The sequence below is a fragment of the Lactuca virosa genome, chromosome 8 (assembly GCF_052849685.1).
Source record: "Lactuca virosa cultivar CGN04683 chromosome 8, Lactuca_virosa_CGN04683_v6, whole genome shotgun sequence".
Lineage (NCBI taxonomy): Eukaryota > Viridiplantae > Streptophyta > Magnoliopsida > Asterales > Asteraceae > Lactuca > Lactuca virosa.
This window is the reverse complement of record NC_136433.1, coordinates 71,132,121-71,150,042: the sequence shown is the minus strand read 5'-3', so window position 1 is coordinate 71,150,042 and position 17,922 is coordinate 71,132,121.

Here is a 17,922-nt window from a genome sequence, read left to right as displayed (position 1 = left end):
ATTCAATTCTTTTTGAATGTTGATATGCATTTAGAATTGTAAAAATTGTTTGGAATAAAAGAACGATTTCATTTTTGGATTTGTTAGAAATCTACCCTACGCTGCTATATCAACCAATTTGCAATAAGAAAGCTCTTGAGACTCTTGCTGATACTGAAAAAATAACATTTAAAGAATATGGAAAACAGAAAATATACCTTGCTAGGCAAGATGAATTCCAGATTCCAAACACTGAAGAGCTTAACCAAATGAAGGAATAAAATTCCAAATTACAAGAAATCTTGGAAGAACAAAACAAAGCAAACAGTCAACTTGAAGAGTAAACAAAGAAACCCCTTTTTGTTCACTTATTCCCTTCATTAGAGATACAGTCCAATGGTGATATAGAGAAACTAAGAAAGCATGTTCAGGTTTAGGTTCATGAAATGACTAATTTGACCTTTTTATGTTTTATCCACTTGGAGAAGTTGACCCATTTGATAAGTCGATAAAAAACACACTTATGAACTAAACACTTTTCTTATTTCTCATCTATGTGCGACTCACCTTTAGCATTATATATAAATGGTCCCAAATATATAATTCTAAAAATTCATGTAGGAGTTACATCAAGATCCAGCATTTTAGATAAAAGCCTCATGGAGAAGTAGTACAAAATTAACTCGAAAAGAGTTGACTAGTTATTACTTATTAGTAAGTGCTAAGGGGACCCACTATTTTATACTCAGATTGCACACAAGGATTTGGACCCTTCAAAAACTAACGCTAATTAAATTTTAAAGGGTAAAATAGTCTTTTGATATGGATTAAGGGACCAAAACTGTGAACTTTTGAAACGACAAGGACATGATCTATCAACTTTAAAAAGATTGGATCCCTTCAGAAACTGACAGCGGGCCCCACTACTAACACTAATTGAAAATAGTCTTTTGATATAGATCAGGGACCAAAACTGTAAATTTTGAAACCACAAGGACATGACCTATCAACTTTTTAAAAATTAGACCAAACTTGTGATTCTAACCAAACCACAGAGACCATTTCTGCAACTTTTTGCTCCTTGTATTGGATTAAATGACACGGTCATGTATTGATTCTTTTGTGTTTCCCATATAAAAGGGAAAATGACTTATAAGGGTATTATAAGGGCAAGTATGTTTCAAAATCATTCAAAAAAATACCATAAGTATTTAAGTTTAAGTTGAAACCTCACCTTAACTTTATCGGCTCTTTCAAGTTAGTAGATGAGTTGGCATATTTTTGTTGAGCTGGCATATTTAGGTGGCGAGTTGGCAAATCTACCCGGCAAATGGAAAACCCACCTTGATAAGTCACTTTAGGGCACAAGCTCATGACTGATGCATATGGCTCCTGTTGATCGACTTCTTCAACTTTCATAGATTCTCGATCGTTGAACTCCAACTCAAGCTCATACTTTTCTTCTACTACTCTACTCTCTCTATCTCCGTACCCTGTGATTTTTGTTGATTATGCTGTGGACGCTTTCATTGGTTTTGCCCATGCTTTTATTGTGAAATACATTGAAATAACAGTGAAATATCTGTTACAAAAAAAAAAATAAAAAAAAATTGACTTATGCTAAAAAAAAATGACCAATTTACCATTGAGAAGTAAAGCTTGACAATAATACCCCTGGAATGACATTAATACAACAGATGCATTAAACGACAAACAAAACTAATGCAAAAATGACCAATTTACCCTTGAGAAGTAAAGCTTGACAATACTACCCTTTGAATGACATTAACACATTATATGCAATAACTACAAACAAAACCAACATAAAAATCACCAATTTACCCTTGAGAAGTAAAGCTTAACAATAATACTCGTGGAATGACATTAATAAAACAGATGCATTAAACTACAAGCAATTAAAATGTGAAATACCATTGCCAATTACAACAAACAAAATCAAAACTCACTTATGCAAAAAATGACCAATGTACCCTTAAGCTACCAGTAGATATATCATATATGGTTGTGAAAGTAGGATGCCAATGAAATTCCATTGAAAGACTTTTAGGATACTAGTAAAATACAAGTGATTGATAGGGAAGCTCGATCTGAATGTGATGGAAGTGAGTTGCTATCTTGGTCTTTTGTTTATATTTTATCACAGATGGTTACATATGATGTATTGCTTGGTTTTTTTATGTATTATAGCAACATACTTTCATTGCTTGCGAGAACAAAATTTTCATGTCTGATGTCAAGGGTATAATATCACTGTTAAAGTCAAGGGACAAATCTGTCTAGGTCAAAACTGTGAAGGGACAAAACTGTAAAGTACATTGCCTTAATCTGTCACAATGCATTAATATGTCAGAAGTGCAATGCATCAACATATGTATTTTTGTCTATTACCACCGGTTATACTAATGAGATTTAGATACAATGAGCATTTGGCATGTTCTTGGTTGTTGACATTTAATAACACCAAAGTCAAAACATTTTTTTGAATAAAAGTTGGTCCTTTTTTTTTCAAATGTGACATCCCCAGAATCATGGCCAGAAAAGACCGATTAAATTTATGCTTTTAAAATAAAATCAGAGTAAATCCTTTGATTTAAAAGAGTTGCGGAATTTGTTCCCAAAACAAAACATGATAAAATAAAGTTTATCAAAGCATTTCATAAAGAAATGTATTTTCATTATATATCAAAACTCGGGATGTCATGTTCTGATACAGACCAAAAGCATAAACGGCACATTATAAGCCTTACAACAGTTATATACAACTACCGGCTTATAAACAAAATATCTTCACAAGTTGTCCAACTTATGCTCTCGCGCCACTACCTGTATACAAAGAAACTTATGCTCATCGGGATGGACACCACTGCGAAGGGGTTTCCTCAACAATAAATGTCCTAAAGGCAACCATGAGGGGGAATAGAGTACACCGGTGAACACATCGTTCACAACACCTACTGGTTATGAACCTGCCAGCGTTCCACTGGACAGTCTAGAAAGAGTCTGTGGTCGTCATCCATACTCCACTAGATGACTAGATCAACAACAACATCGAGGCCTCTCATCATTTTATTTCATCACAACCAACTATCTACCCATGTTCTACCCAACATATATATAGATAAAAAATATATATTTATATACAGCTTAAAACCTGTATAACATATTCATTCAATACTCATTCCAAATAAACAAATAACATATAAACACATAGCACGTATTTTATAGAGAATAATTCATATCTATGTGTTAGAAGAAAATGATTATACACTCACACAAAACATGTATGTAATACATTCAAACAATACTTGTATTATAATCGTGTTCATGAAAGGGACTATGCACTCACTTGATAAGACGATTATCGGACAACGCTTCGTCTCTTAAAATAATAATCTTCGATGAAACCGGGATGTTTTCTTCAAAAACCAGGCTTCTTGCGGGCAGAGTTTCGGCTTGAAAACTTTACTTCTCGGGATCTTCGGGGCTTCGGGACTCGCTTCGGGTGTCGGGATGATACCGGGGCTTCGGGGGTATAACTTGGACGTTGAAAGAAAGTTTAGGGAGTGAAAGGAGTGAAAATTAGCAACAACACCCGGAGGCCTCGTATCCTATTTATAGGAGGAGCCTGACCCTCGCTACGCAGCGCGTTCCCTGAACGTTGGGCGTTCCTTCGAACGCTGCGCGCAGGAGCGGGGTTTGATCCCTATCCGTTATCCACTTGAGTCAGCAACGACGTGGCCAACCCAAGGCCTAGCAAACATATGGTTAGTTGTATGGTTAGTTGCATGGTGTTTTTTGGAATAAAACTAACAGGATAATGTCAAGTTAGACGTTTACCATCCTTGAAAAGTATATCATGTTTATTTCTTTTTCGGTTACAACATAAGAAGGAAGGTTCATGGGCTTATTGATTCCTATAGTGACAAACATAACTTTTTGTTTTACATCATACATGCACTTATTTTTCTCATTTCTCATTTTTTGTATTGTTTATACTTTGATTATTGTTTTATCATAACCTCATAACCCATAAAATATTGTGTTCCTTTTTGTGTAGGTCCATTTCTGCACAAAGATCCAAGCTCTTATAAGTTATAGCCATAGTTACAATATAGGTTGAAGCATGGATTCATAAATAATGACCTTGATGATGCAAAACAGAGGCTTCATATCGATTTCAATAAAAATTTCAAAGTTGTTTATATTGTAGTACATTTATTGTATTTTAGACAATGCAGTGTAGTTTCTTTTATCCTTTTATTATAGCATCCTACTTTTGCTTTCTTTATATTATAACATTATACTTTTGCTTTTTTTTATTCGACTTTGTTTAGAATTGTACGTCTTAATATCAAGCTGAAAAAGAAATGACACTTTAATTATTTAGAGGGAAATGAAAATACAGTGCTAAAGTTTTGAATGTATGTTTCTATCTAATTTTCTTTAATGTGTGTTTGAAGTTTTGAATGGATATGGGTTAGATCTAGAGCTTTAAGAGGGCAAGGGGTAGTTTGATCAACTATCATGTTTGTTGGAAAATTAGATTGTTTTTCTTGAGAATTTTAATGTTTTGGTTTAAATGGCATGAGATCAAAGTTAGAGGACAATATAGGAACCATGTAAATATGGTTATGTAAAATCTAATGCAGGAAGAAGGAAAATGGTAACCGGGTAATTACAAACAAAAGTGTTGGAATAAATTCCATATTGTAACGCCCGTGTTTCGGGGCTAAGCATTAGTAGATGATGTGATAATCTAGGTCAACTATTGTAACTCTTTTTGAAGTAATAAAGATGAAATATTTGAGTATTATGTGAATTATGTGCCTTTATATGCTTATTACTTATTTATAAATGTATAATAAATAAAAGATAAAAATAAGCGTCAAAATTGAAGTGTTAGATGAACCCGATATCTTTACATAAAGTTGTACCGGTCGAAACAAGGATTCCGGGGATATAAAGAACGCCGAAATCTGAGTTATAACGAAGAAGTTTTGACCCGTCGAAGTTTCGCGACGGAACCGGCACGGCACCGGGAAAAGTAAAATAGTGAATTTACGGTATAGGACTTTTTGGCCTTAGTAATCTAAACAAAAGTCGTAGAATATGTTAAACCGAGAACATCCATAAAAAGAACGCCCAAATCTGACTTCGTATGAGGAAGTTACGAATTTTCTAAGATTCGGCATAGCAGTGCACGACCCGAAACTCGAATTTTAGTTCGAGCGGTTTTTGGCCTACACGACCAAAATGAGAGTTGAATATCTCACTAATAGAAACTCAACGGTATAAAGACAGACGAAACGGAGTCCATATGAAGGAGTTACGAATTTTTTGCGGTCATTTAACAGTCTAATCTCATCCTACTGTTAAATTTAAGATCGGTCGAGAATTAGCCGACATAGTCAAGAAGAGAGTTGTAGATCTTATTTTTACCTACGCGTGGATATAAAGAACGTCGAAAACGGAGCTCGTATGCGAAAGTTATGAATTTTTGAAAATCGGCTGATTTCCACCCTGTGTGCGATGCCACGTGCCAGCACCAGGCTGTGCCTGGCTGTAGCCAGCCTGGCTCACGACGTGAATATCAAAAATTCACGACGTGAACCTTCCTCCAGCCCCCTATAAATAAGAGGTGAAGCCCTCTTCATTCCTCACACCTCCCATCACTTCCCTCTCTCTCTAGAACTTCTCTCTAGCCCCAAAACCCCCCTAAAAGCCTACGGAACCTCCCTAGCACGAGGCGAAAGCCCGGGAGCGCCCGATGGCTCCGAGAAGAAGAGCCTTTCGGCTCGGTAACGCTGCTCCGACGAAGCCCGGTTTTGAGAAAAACCCGCTGTAAATGAGCTACGCCTACCCTAACTTTAGTATAGCTTATGTTTCAATATAGTAATGTTATTAGGACCTTATAATAAATATTTGGGCTATTACTATGAGTTATATAAGTGTCATTATAATGTCTTTTTAACCACTCGCGGTACGGGGAATCTGGTTTGGAGGGCCGCTTGGGTTGCTGGATTCAGAAGTGCTATATGCCGAAATGATCCTGCCCTCCGGTGTTCCATGTCTGGCCCCTGTCTGTACATAGTGGGTGAAAAGTATTGTGTTAACGCTTATATAATAGTAATAATAGCTAGACTATTAATTAGTCGCGGTTAACGTTAGACTAAACCCTAGTGGTATTGATACTAGGTTTTGTCCGAGGGAAATTGTTTTGAGATAACGAAGTGTTGTCCGAGTACCGAGTCACCACCTTTCAGGTGAGTGCGTAGTTACTTTCATCTTACACATATATATGAAGTATTTAATATAAACTACGTGCTATGTGTGCATATTGTCTGAATACTTGCTGTCTATGCTGATGAAAGATTTTTATACATGTTTTAAATGATTTAAACTGTATATGTATTTTATATCAACAAAAATGTTGGGTTAAAACATGGGTATATGTAATAGACGATGTGTGATAAAATGATGAGAGACCTCGATGATGTTGTTGTTGATTCTGTCATTTAGCGGAGTATGGATGACGACCACAGACTCTTCTAGACAGTCCAGTGGAACGCTAGCAGGCTCGCAACCTGTAGGTGTTTGTGAACGATATGTTCACCGGTGTACTCCATCCCCCTCATGGTTGCCTTTAGGACATTTATTGTTGAGGAACTCCCTTGGCAGTAGTGTCCATCTCGATGATGATGATCCTTGGCAGTAGTGTCCATCTCGATGATGATCCTTGGCAGTAGTGTCCATCTCGATGATGATCCTTAGTCTTTGTGACTTTGTGCATAATCATTATAAGAGCATCAGTGCATATAAGTTTAATATCTAAAAGGATTTCGGTAAATGGCAGGAATTTGGAATTCTTGCATTTACAGTAAGGATTTGGGACTGTGAAATGAGAATCATTGGAATCATGTTCAATCGATCTATTTCACAAAGTAAAGATCATAGACAAACTTAGTATGCATACTTGGTGTATGGCATGGCTACTGTTTAGAAAACATAGTGTACATGCTTGGAGCATGGGACAACTATTGTTTTAATTCAAGTATAAAGTTGATAGTTTGAAACGGTATGCAATGAATAATGTGTAATCAATATGGTGATAAACAAAAAGTGTTTTATTTATATTCATAAGTTCTGAGACCATATTGGATTCGATTATTCTTGTGTTTCACTTTGCATGTTTTGACTTCCAGAATAACTAGGTCGTTCTTCCCGAATAACTAAGTTATTCAAACCATCCACAGTCGGTCATATGTTGGAAGTAGATTTGAATCAAGACTGTCATGGGTTGGCTTGTAGAGGTCTAAGATGTTGGACAAAGTGGTGCTACAACACTCATGAGTGCTCATAAGTTCTGAGTATTGGATTCAACCCACGCTTATTGGAATCACTTCATGGATTTTATCACGAGTGATCATGAGACGATAATATCCTATATTCTTCAAACCTAGAGATATGAGTTGTTACTATGAGTTGGTTATACATTGATTGCACAAAAACGCATTGGTAACTCGATGTTATAAAACGTGCCTTTGTGTATGATTCAACAAGTAGTAGAACAAGCCATATGAGTCGAAGTTTATCCATTCCTTTTACCCTTGAAGGGATAAAAGCGATATCTGTGGGCCCCTCGATGATTTAGTGATGACACCCCGAAGTGCTTGGCCAAGCCAGGACTAATGTCTCAATCCATATGAGAGAATGATTATAGTCCATGTCTCAATCCATATGATATCTAGAATGGAGGAATATATGATCCCTTATCTAATGGACGCGTCATTGATTTGTTCGGAGTTCGACAGCGGCTTTAAGAGCTACGATTGCTAGTCGGGTTATGAAGTCGTACTTGCAATAATAGTTTTAGACTTATCCAAGTGGGAGATTGTTGAATTAGATGTCTAAGCCCATAACTATTATTGGTATGTACTCGACCCGAGTGTAGCATGGTCCATTTGGGTTGCATATCATTAGGACAATTTGTTAGGATGGACTTTTGAGAGAAGGTAATTTATGGTTTATTAATATATTATAAGTTATAATATATTAATATGAAATCATATGTTTTAATTAGTATTGATCAAGAATTAATTTGGAATTAATTTAGTGATCAAAAGAGACTAATTAAATCTATGGGGACTAATTATGATAATTAGTTATATTTATATGTGTTGGGCTTATGATCCATCTTGGACCAAGTTTATGTATGGATACATAAAGAGTTGGGCCACATGAACCATGGATCATAAAACCCATGGGTATGGATTTGGGTTATACCCATGACCCTTGGAATCCACACATATAAATACATTCTCTTAGCCTAAAAAACGCCACTTGAGTCATTCTTGGAGTTCATGGGTGTTTTTGGGTGCATGGAATTCTCTCTCAAGTTCTACCTTTTTCCATGATGTGTTGTGACTTCATTTGAGGCTTCCACACTATTGGGGCTAAGCTCTTTAAGGCCAAATACACCAAGACTTCAAGCTCCATCAAAAGGTATGTTATCCTAACTAGTATCTTATATGGTTTATGACAAATGTATGCTAGTTATAGGTTTAATTCCTTGGAAACCATTTGCATGTATAATTAGTGAAAACATAGATCCAAGGTATTTAGGGTTGTATGTGCACCATAGGATGTTGTATTATACCTAAAACCCAACACAAGTCTCTCAGGAAGCCCAAAGCCTTTTGAGATTATGGACTGGATCTCTGAAATGGAGATGGTGTTTGAGAGCTGTAACTGTAGCGAGAAATAGAAGACCGTCTTCGCAGTGAGACAACTGAAGACCGGAGTCTTGAGTTGGTGGAAGCTATTGGCGGATACGATGCCGCGGGGAGAAGCCCTGAAGATGTCATGGGAAGAATTCTTGAAACAACTGAAGGTGCAGTACTGTTCAGAGATAGATCTGATTGTTCTAAAAAATGAGTTCCAAAACTTGAAGAAGGGGAGAATGAGCGTTGACGACTACGCTACTGCATTCACGGAAAAGATAAAGCTGTTTCCATACCTAGTGCCAACCGAACTCTCCAAAATTGAGAGGTTCGCAAACGGATTGCTGGCCGACTTTGGCCCAACAGTCAAGATGGCAACCACTCTGAAATCAGCTGTTCGAGCAGCTAAGAATATGGAGACCCAACAGAAGGAAAGGGGTCTGGAGAGGGCCGAGGTTGGTGAGAAAAGGAAATTCGATGGATCCTCGAGGTCCAACAAGAAAAGTAAATTCTCGAAGTTTGGTTCAAGGGGAGGAGGTGCATAAGCGAAGTGGTGTGACAAGTGCAAGAAGAAGCACTCTGGGAAGTGTGACGGAGGGGTCACGTGTTTTAAGTGTGGAAAGCCTGGGCACTATGCCAATGAATGCACCCTCACCCAGAAGGCCTATTATGGGTGTAATGAAGAAGGGCACGTTTTGAGAGACTGCCCGAAGAAGAAGGAGGCAGGAAGACCCAACATTCCACCGAAGCCGAAGGCGAGGGCCTTCCAGATGACACTTGAGGCTGCGAAGGAGACAACAGATGTCGCTTCAGGTACCTTTCTTGTAAACAGATTGTCTGCCAATATATTGTTTGATTCCGGAGCCAATTACTCCTTTGTGTCACATAACTTTGGTGGGAAATTAGCATTACCTGTAGAAAAACTTGATAATGCCCTAATTGTGGAAGTTGCCAGTGGCAAATTCGTACCTGTTAGTGATCGTATTAAGAACATAGTCATCGACTAAAACGGAAACGAATTCCACGAAGAGTTGTTACCCATAGAGTTGAACGGTTTTGACATCGTTCTGGGAATGGATTGGATTAGCGCCAACGGCGCCGAGATACTATGTAGAAAGAAGATAGTAAGGGTAAACCCATCCGGAAAAGAGTCATTTATGGTGTACGGGGACAAACGCATAGTGAATTCTGGAATCATCTCCCTGATGAAAGCCAGGAAATGTTTTTCCAAGGGATGCGCATCATATTTGGCATTTATGATCGATGCCAAGAAGGAAAAGAAGGAGGTGCAGAATATACCGGTGGTGTGTGATTATCCGGAAGTCTTTCCCGAAGATCTTCCTGGATTACCGCCTGATAGACAAGTAGAGTTCCGAATAGACTTGTTACCAGGAACAACACCGATAGCGAAGTCACCATACCGATTAGCACCAACGGAGATGAAAGAGCTTATGACGCAACTTCAGGAGTTGTTGGACAATGATTTCATTTGACCTAGTTCATCACCCTGGGGAGCTCCGGTGTTATTCGTAAAGAAAAAGGATGGAAGCATGAGAATGTGTATAGATTACAGAGAGCTGAACAAGGCAACGGTGAAGAACAAGTATCCATTTCCGAGGATTGATGACCTATTCGATCAACTGGAAGGTTCGAGCTATTTCTCAAAGATCGATCTTAGGTTAGGATTGTTGGATTAATGTCTAAGTCCATAACTATATTTGGTATGTACTTGACCCGACCCGGCATGGTCCATTTGGGTTGCACTTCACCGGCACAATTTATATGGATAGTCTTTTGAGAATAGTATATTTATGATTTATATTAATATATTATAAGTTCTAATATATTAATATGGAATCATATTATTTAATTAGTATTGATCAAGAATTAATTTAGAATTAATTAAGTGATCAAAAAGAACTAATTAAATATGGACTCTTATATATATGGAATGTGCCAAGTTCATTTAGGTTCGGCTAAGCTTTCATGGATGGTCCATGGAGCTTTTAACCCATGGATCCTATGTAAATGAAAGGTCATGGGTATTAGGGTTTACATGGATGTAACCCTAATCCTCCATAATATATAAAGGGGTCCTTGGCTCACAAAATTGGCACAACTGTGTGAAAATAAGAGTGGGCTGATTTTAGTGTGCATACATATTCTCTCAAGTTCTTCCAAGGTGTTTTGGTGATTTGTGATTCCATTTGAGGCTTCCACACTATTGGGGCTAAGCTCTTAAAGCTTGAAGACATCAAGCTACATCAAAAGGTATGTCATCTAACTAGAACTTTGTAGTATAGGTGCTTCATAATATGCTAGTTAGGATGAAACCTTGGAATAGTTAATATTTGCATGTATAATAGAGAAAGCATAGATCCAAGGTTTATAGGGTTGCATGTACACCATAGGAGTGTTAGAATGCTCAAAACCCAACAGTGGTATCAGAGCCATGGGTTGTTTTCTGTTATATTGATGCAAATGTTTTATTTTCAAGTTGAAAAAAAAGGAAAAAAAAACATGACGTTTGTCAAATTTTAAGATAATTACTTGTTTTTGTGAAAAACTAATTATTTGTAAAATTTGAATCATTTGCTATATGAGTTGAATTAGGTCAAATTTAGTAAAAGATAAAATGATATGATTATTTTATTAGTTTTAAAAGTTTGATCTAAAGAGTTTTTGAAACCTCCATAAGTTATGGATATGAAAAGGTTTTTAAAAAAATTGATTCAAAGTTTTTTATGGAGTTACAAAACTTGGTCTTAATGTTTTAAAGAATTCCATAACTTGTTCTTAAGTTATGGAACATGAAAAGTTTCATCATAAAACAAGTATTTAACTCTATAAGTTATGGAATCCAAAAGTTTTCAAGAGTTACAAAACTTGCCCTCAAGTTTTGGAATTTGGAAAAAGTTTTTTTATGATAAAAAAAAAAGAATTGAATTCTAAAACTCTTGGGTTCATAACTTAAACAATTAATTAAATGGTTTTAATTTTGAATTTAATAATTGGAATTATGATGTTTTTATTGAATAATTCAATTAACTCTTATGGACTTTATTAATAGATAATTAAAGTGTTTAATTAAAAGAGAATTAATAATTCCATAATGACATGGTTTAAATTTAATTAAATTAAGAGTATAGTTTAATTAATAGATTAAACCACCAAGTATTTTAAATGTCTAAAATACACCCTTATACTATTATAATATTAAAAGTTTAATATATTATATGTATAAGAGCAAGTCGTCTTACCATTAGTAGGCCTCATTCACGAAGCCGGTCTATAAGGGGGTATAAGGTTACTGCCTATAAAATGGCAGTTTAATGGGTGTCCACTCTCACCCACCGCTTCCTTGACTGGTGGAGGGTCGTTAGCCGAACAGGTAGGACAAGGACTATAATTCTCCCTTCATTATAAGTATAATGAAAATACTAAGTAACTAAACACTTATAAATTCCCAATCTTAGTTACTTAGGAAAATGTGAATAAGGTGCTAATCCATGAAATTACACTTTGCACTTTGTTTAAGCTGTTAGTGGAGCGTGTGTGGTTAACCGGCACACTAACCTGGACTTAACAAGGTAGGCAAAGGGTAACTTAATGTTTATCATAGTATCGTTGGAGCGTGTGTGGTTAACCGGCACATCGATTGAGGGGTAAATATTACGGGTACCAAGTATATTTGCATGGTTACTTCACACCTTGTTTTGTGATCCTCGGCATCCCAGTCACAAAACCTGAAGGGCACACTCGAGATTGAAACATGCCATTGAAAAGTTCAATGAATCTCAAAAGAATCTAGGAGTTTCAAAACCAATTAAAACCTAATAATACATTTCGTTTATCTTGGTGGAAATTGGTGAATCGTCATTCACCTACCTTCAAATATTTTATAGCTTGGATTACAGCATCCCTCTTCCAAGTTATAAAATAGTTTGTTGGGTCCTAGCCTTAATATATCATATTGGGTGTTATATTAAGGACTTAAATCAACTTTACATGAATTTCTCCCATTGTTGATGTCTGGTTTAGACAACAATGATCTTCCCAAACCAAGCTTTCCTAATGAATATGACTTCCCGAGTTTGGCTCATGGAAGTCATACTTCTCTTCCTCCACCTCCTCCAATTATTCTCCCTAACCCACAAGTTCAAGGTCACTCAAGCCCTAATGGCAAGCAAGGTCTATGTGTGATCACATCTTAGAGATGAAGTCACATATTGACAAGCCGGGAGAGTTGGGTGTCAAAGTCTTGAGAAAGTTGGATGTTCAATCACTTTCTAAGTCACATAGTGAGTTCCTTTGGGACTACTATGAAACAAACTATGACATGAACCTTAATGATCATATCTATTTGCTTGGTGCTGCTGAATCAGCAATGATTTGGAACGATAGTAAAGCAAATTTGATTAGAAGATCAACTTCCCAAAAACTTTATGGACAGTGACAATGGTGACACTGGAAATCCAGAAAAAGCATTCTCTTCCCAATGGAAAGGGATTGGCCATAGTCAACCCGGTTGACCAAATGGTAAAGAGAAAGGCTAAGTCTGAGATAGTCCCGTTACCAAAGGGTCCATATGTTTATTTTGCCAAAGGAAGGGGCGTTGATTGCAAAGCTGCCAAATTTATCTAAGGATGTTAAAGTCAATAAGTTTGACTCTACATCAGGTAGAGCCCATTATCTAACTCTGTTAAGTTCTATTCTGAGATCCTCATTACATGATGTGACTGGGTCACATGTTGATGTTTTAAGAATAAAAGAATAGAGAGAAATCTTAAAGGAAGTATATGCTGATTCTGATCGCGAAGGTGGATTTCGATCGCATCAGAATTTTGAGCAGATGCTTAAGAAGTTATGATATATTGCTAAGGAATAGATAACAACAATTTTCCATGTGGATTGTAAGGATAAGTTTTTCCGCAAAGTTTTAAAATAAAAGAAAATTGTTTAATTTTATTTATTTGAAGTATCCTTACAATGGCATTTGTGGAAAATTGTTGCTTATATGATTCCACTGACAGCAATATTGGAAAATGGATTTGATTCTTTCATTTGTGGTAGTGTCTAAATTTACCAAATCAGAAATGTTCCTCATCGCCCAAGTTTCAATTGGACCGAAACTTGGAATCATGCAAGTTGAATAGTATGATGAATGAGAACTTTCAAGCATTGGAAAATCAAGACTAATTACTTGTTCACATGGATGTGTGAGTCAAGTGAAGGACTAAAGGGACCGAGTACACATTCTTGTGCACTGGTCATGTCCACCACAAAGCTCGTTAAGACTATTTGATTTACTAAAGTTTAGTAAATATGGTTATACTTACAAGTTTAAGTATAATTCTGAAACATTGGAAAAGTCTCAATGTATGGCAGAACGAATGGGAAGAATCAAATTATGCAGAAAGATAAAAGTTTCTCAAATCTGAAAAGATGGGAAAGTACTTTAGTATCATGTTTGTGATCATCTTAATGATTTAGAAATCATTTCACAATTAGTCCTCTAAAGGTCATCTTAGTGCATTCTTATGACTAAGAAGAGGAGTCATGAATTGTTGAAATGGTTAGATCAGGAAGATGAGTCATACTTCGTTCCAAAACAATTCTTAGAGTCATACTCCAAGATTGTAACTTGAGTGACATATCTTAAAGAAAGGTTTAAAACACTTGTCAAATGTAAGAGTAAAAGTGTCCTACTCTTGTACATTTGAAATTGGTAAGTTGTGATGTTTTGGATAAAACAAAGACCAACTAAGGCCAATTGTGTGAAGTGTTTGTCTTGATAAAGAATCCGCACTATCTCTTGAATATTTGGCAAGATAGTCTTATATGTCAAGAGGATAGTGGGAGTCTTAAAGATCCTAAAAAGAATTTCAAGAACTAATCAAGAATAAAACCTGAGGTTCTTCACTAGCACACGACTTGAGGTTTATAACCTATCGTGTTGACATATTCTGTGCCCATTCCAGTTAAAGTTGGCTTTGCATAGGAGTTCTGAAAGTTCTCAGTTGGTTGCATAACAACTTGGAAGCAATGGCAGGCCCTGTACTGCTAGGTGGCAAGAAGTTAAGATTGCATAAGTTCAGTCCATATGAGTTTGGATTTGTCATTATCCCTGTCTTGTGACTATGGTTTTGACGATTCACATGGATAAGAACACATACACCATAAAATCTAAGGATCATAAGGTTTCTCTCCGATTCATGAAAATGATGGTGAGGAAACACTTTCACCAAGTAGATTTGAAGCAGATGGCAAAAGGTCTAAACAATTGAGACTATGATTACGACATCCCTTTTCATAGTTATGAAATTGTTTAGACACACATGCATGCTATCTAAGGAAAGGTGTATGATTTTGATAAAGTTTTATCAAAGCATCTCGTATCAGAAATCTGAACTTTGGTAAGAAAGTCAATAAAGTATTGATTTCTAGAAGTCCAGCTGATTTCTGAGTACATGTCAAAGCTAGTGGGAGCATAAGTGTTATGCTAATAATCATCATGTTAGTGGGAGCATGATAATTATTGTTAGTGTTGCAAGTTAGCAATGTTAATTATAGAAAACAAAAGTTTCAATTCGTGAGGCTGCAGGGATTGAAAAAGTTGTTTTGCTATAATTAAGGGAGAGGATATACTTCATTTCAGTTCTAAAGGCTTAGATTGAGACCTTAATCATCTTTAGTAAAGAATATATATATGAATTTCATGTTGGATTGGTTCAACTTAAGGAAATTATATATATTGCGTTCTCAAAATTCGATTATGATTACGACATCCCTCTTCATAGTCAAAATTTGAAAACATGGCAAATAAAAATATTGTAGCAAAAGACTGGTCTAGAATCATGTCTTTATGTGAGACATCATGAATCGTGTACCATTTGCTTTGGGTACAGGATCGATTGCATGTGCTATAATATTTGTCATTTATAAATTTTTCCAAATGCCCAGAGGCATTAAGAAGGGAAAAGGTCTAGAATTGGATATGACTAAAATGATTAAGCAATTGTCGAGGACAATCTGAGGTTTACCAAAGATTGGTTGCTCAGGGACAGTTGGAAGTATAGTGCTAATTTTGGAAGGACCATATTGACATATTCTGAAAAGAGGCATCTCTTATTCAGAAGTGATAGTCAAAATGAGAATATGGAGTTGTCTCCATAGGTGGAAGTTATCTGTGTAAGATTAGAAAACTTAATGCAAGAAGCATGTCCAAAGCAATGTACTTTGAATATGAGACTTAGTTTCCATGGAGTTGATCTCCATTGGAATACCTTATAATGACTGTTGACAAGTCTTTGTGACTTTGTACATATTCATTACAGGAGGGTCAGTGCATATAAGTTTAAAATCTAAACACATTTCGATAAATGATAGGAATTTGAAATTCTCACATTTTTCGATAAGGATTTGGGAGTGTGAAATTAGAATCATTGAAATTATGTTCAATTGGTTTATTTCACAAAGTAAGGATCATAGACAAACATAGAGTGCATACTTGGTGTATGGCAAAGCTATTGTTTAAGAAAAACATAGTGTACATGCTTGGAGCATGGGACAACTAGTGTTTTTAATTCAAGTATAAAGTTGATAAAACCGAAACAATGAATAATGAGTAATCAGTATGGTGATAAATAAAAGTGTTTATTTATATTCATAGGGTTTGATACCATATTTAATTCATTTATTCTTGTGTTTCACTTTGCATGTTTTGACTTCCAGAATAACTAAGTCGCTCTTCCTGAATGATTAAGTTATTCAAACCATCCACAGTCGGTCATATGTTGGAAGTAGATATGAATCAAGACTGTCATGGGTTGGTTTTTAGAGGTCCAAGTTGGTGGACAAAGTGGTGCTACAACACTCATGAGTACTCATAAGTTCTGAGTATTGGATTCAACCCGCGCTCATTTGAATCACTTCATGGATTTTATCACGAGTGATCATGAGACGATAATATCTTATATTCTTCAAACCTAGAGATATGAGTTGTTACTATGAGTTGGTTATACATTGATTGCACGAAAACGCATTTGGTAACTCGATGTTATAAAACGTGCCTTTGTGTATGATTCAACAAGTAGTAGAACAAGCCTTATGAGTCGAAGTTTATCCATTCCTTTTACCTTCGGGATAAAAGCGATATCTGTGGGCCCCTCGATGATTTAGCGATGACACATGTGAGTGCTTGGCCAAGCCAGGACTGATTTGATTTGTTCAATCAGTCAGTCATCATAAATCGAAAATCGAGAAACAACAAATGGACAGAGAGAATGATTATAATCCATGTCTCAGTCCATATGATATCTAGAATGGAGGAATATATGATCCCTTATCTAATGGACAAGTCATTGACAAGGTCAAAGTTCGACAACAGCTTTAAGAGCTACGATTGCCAGTTAGGTTTTGAAGTCATACTCAATAATAGTTTTAGACTTATCCAAGTGGGAGACTGTTGGATTAATGTCTAAGTCCATAACTATATTTGGTATGTACTTGACCCGACCCGGCATGGTCCATTTGGGTTGCACTTCACCGGCATAATTTATATGGATAGTCTTTTGAGAATAGTATATTTATGATTTATATTAATATATTATAAGTTCTAATATATTAATATGGAATCATATTATTTAATTAGTATTGATCAAGAATTAATTTAGAATTAATTAAATGATCAAAATGAACTAATTAAATATGGACTCTTATATATATGGAATAGGCCAAGTTCATTTAGGTTGGGCTAAGCTTTCATGGATGGTCCATGGAGCTTTTAACCCATGGATCCTATGTAAATGAAAGGTCATGGGTATTAGGGTTTACATGGATGTAACCCTAATCCTCCATAATATATAAAGGGGTCCTTGGCTCACAAAATTGGCATAACTGTGTGAAAATAAGAGTGGACCGATTTTAGTGTGCATACATATTCTCTCAAGTTCTTCCAAGGTGTTTTGGTGATTTGTGATTCCATTTGAGGCTTCCACACTATTGGGGCTAAGCTCTTAAAGCTTGAAGACATCAAGCTACATCAAAAGGTATGTCATCTAACTAGAACTTTGTAGTATAGGTGCTTCATAATATGCTAGTTAGGATGAAACCTTGGAATAGTTAATATTTGCATGTATAATAGAGAAAACATAGATCCAAGGTTTATAGAGTTGCATGTATACCATAGGAGTGTTAGAAT